Genomic DNA, 3,339 nt, shown 5'->3' with positions numbered 1-3,339 from the left:
TGGTAAGAGAGGTTTTTCTTCAAGTACATTTTTCCAAAGACCTAAATAAACAGTGAGGGCTCTTAGTGTAATAAATAGCAATTTATAGCAGCAGGAACAACAATGGTGGAACCACGCAGACCAGTGCAATAAACTGCATGGTAGCACTCAGAAGCAAGACAGCCTATTGAGACCCGTCACTGGGGGCAATGACTTGCATCATAAAATCAGCTGAAAATGCACCAGAGAGCTTTAAACTGCAGCAGTATCCTTTACACAGATGCACGCTGCAAGCTGTTTTTAAGTAACAGCTGCAGCATTACATGCCAGCTGGGAGATGAAAACAACCCTGCGGGCAACGTGTGGCAAACGCAGGACCTGAGAGCAGAGCTGAGCAGCAGAACCAGTGCAGGGTTCTGGTGAGCCCGGTGACAGTCACTAGTTGGCCTTCTGTCAGCACTGATACATCCGAAAAAGCAGCACTTTGTGGGGAGGTCCAAAAATGACTGCACTACTGTCTAGAGAGAAGTGCTTTCTAAGGATGCACCACAAAAAAACTGCCACTTTCAAAACATGTAATAAAGACCATTGTACATTACAGTGAAGATTTGGGCGATCAGTGCAGTTTAAAGCAGAAATGATGGAAATAAATAACCATCGGCACCATTTATGGCTGGAGTTTGGGTTACAGTAACTTCTTGCATCAAGTACAATGACCAAAAGTAGAAAGATCTCAGGGAGAGGGACAGTATGTTGCTGCAGTTGTCTCTAATGGGAGCTGGAACTCAGAACAAGAGGGAAAGAGGGAGGAGGAGGGAGGAGGGAGGGAGGGCCTGGGTGGGCTGCGGAGAAATGATCTCTTTAATAAGAAATGGGCCATACTGTGACACTTCAGAGCCCTTGGGCTAGAAGACCAAAAGGTCTGTCAGGAGAAAGGAATTTTTTAAGTTATACTGTGGATAGGAGGGAGCCTGGGACTCAGTTGAGCCAGTTTAAAATTGCAATTAGCTTCAGAGGCTCAAGGAAAGAGAAGACGTAATTGATGCATTCAGTACAGCAAGCATAACAGCCATTTGTTTCTCAGACAAAATTATTTGGGAAATTTTCCATGGCATTATTGTCCTGAAACACAAATTAGAGATCATCAGACCTTTTCTCTCTGAAAATATATTATCCTAATTTCCATCTTGCTCAGGCTACCCTCCAATTCCAGGGAGACTAATGAAGAGGAAGCAAAGACCTGATGAGTTCCACGCAGAGGCTACATTTATGGATTAATCCCAACAGGGAGCAAATCAACCTTATTCCCAGAATGCTCAGTTGGGACTCAACACAATCAGTTGAGGACTGGGTAGTTATTTATGACCAAGGCTGTTTTGACTTTCAAATAAACATTTTAATTATTTTAAGTGCTATGCTGGAACTTAGAGTAGGAGTCCTGTTTTAATTTAGATGGCAGCCATGCCTTGCTCTCCTCCCTCCTAATCCCAAACCACTCCAGTCATTATGATACAGTGCTAGTGATCCTGATCACCATGCCTATAACATTTAAAAGCATAGGCCAAAAGCAAAACCCACTGGTCAGGCTGTAAAGAAGAAAGCCTACGTGCTCTGTACCTGCAGTGAGGAGGTCCGGCTGAGCTTTGTGTGTCTGCCAGGAAAGAGCAGCTTGCTTTAGCAGTAGCACCCCTTGGCATAGAACTAAAACACATGAAAAGAGCATTCTCATAGAGGTACCAACTCTAAAATCCATTTGCATGCCCTGATTCATCCTTGTGCATTATTTTTCTATGCCAGCCTTCCCAAGCAACTATCAGTTTCTGTCAGTAAGAGAGAGCCCGAACACTTATTTTTCCCTCAGCACATGGTAGTGAGCACACAAGATCAGGGTACACCCAGCTGCTCCTCACCCCATGGATTTGTGCAGGAGTTTTCTGCAGCCTTCCCCATTACCTGTGTCCCAAATAACAGGCTCAGCTTTGTTATCAGGTTTGGCAACTTGAGGAAAAGCAGAAAAGGAAAACTTGCTTAAAATTATCTAATTTCACAGCAAAGGTTTACCAACTGAGTTAATATTATCCTCTAGAGAAAGAAAATCTGGTTCCCTGCTTTAATATACACACAGTTGTGCTTTCTTAGAGCATTTTATCTTGCTTGCCAGTACACGGAGGCTCTGCCACAGATGATGACCAAACAACAACAAAATTCATTTGCTAGGGGATTTATTTATTTATTTTACTTCTCTGGCTTAAAGACGAAATGTTTTCTTTCAGTAAAGCTGCATATACCAACTGGCATTGGCTGTATTAAAATAAGGAAGAACCTCAATCAAAGAGCCTCTCCTAAGGCAAGCTTTCTTGTTAATATGCACCAACATGAAAGGCTTTCTTTTCATCCTATACAACTACAGTGTGTGTAAATTGCAGGGGGCTCATTGGCATAAATCTTGGCTGTGACCTCTGAGGTAAACTGGATTTACATTACTTTCTGACAAGAATTAAATGAAGGCCTTGTGGATATATGAACAGCCTTCTAGACTGCAACAGATGGGCATGAATGTGCTCCCTAGGCAAACTATCAGTGACATCTGTGTCCTCCAAATTCTGGTGGTCTCAGCCAATTAGCAGGCAAAAGGGGGAAAAAAAGGCAGCCTCTGCACAGCTACCCCAGTCAGTGCCGAGCAGAAGTGCTTCTGTTTAGAAATGGGATCAAGAACAGCCTCCAGCAGCAAGAGGACGGTTATCTGCCCGGGTGCAATGTGAGGCAGCACAACTGAAAGAACTGAGGTAATTAGAAAGGATATTAATATGGATACGGGACAAATCCCAGCCTTGGCTAAGCCTGCGTGAGACTAGAGTAATGGGCTGCAGTGATGGATTTACATGGATAGAACAACAGAGTTCTATCCGCACTAAACACAGAGATGGGTCCAAAGTGCACTCAGTGCCTCCCACAGCCAAGCTGGGCATTGAGGAGCCCATCCCCAGCCATGTGCCCTCCCGGTACACCCCAGTCCCCCACAGCAACAGCTGAACCCAGGCACCAACCTTGGTGGCACAGTCCTGCCCTGATGGCACCTCTGCCAGGTGCCTCCGTGAAGTGGCCAGGCCTGAATCCATTCCCTGCCATACACAGGCTCCCTTGTCTCATATGATAACCAGGTCTGACACCCAACAGTGTGGGCACCGGGCAGGCAGGGCTATGGGGGCTGAAGCATGGTGCCCATGCAAAGCACCTGCTGTTTTGTCCTGATGGGGACTTCCCAGAGGTGCCATTTAGGCTCTTTTCTCTCATCTCTGCTCTGTTGTGTGCTGCTAGGAGATGCCAAAAAAGGGAATAATTGAGGGGCAGATCAATAAA

This window comes from Excalfactoria chinensis, chromosome 4 (assembly GCF_039878825.1).
Source record: "Excalfactoria chinensis isolate bCotChi1 chromosome 4, bCotChi1.hap2, whole genome shotgun sequence".
In the NCBI taxonomy this organism is placed as follows: Eukaryota; Metazoa; Chordata; class Aves; order Galliformes; family Phasianidae; genus Excalfactoria; species Excalfactoria chinensis.
The sequence above is the reverse complement of the archived record's forward strand: the minus strand, read 5'-3'. Positions refer to the sequence as shown.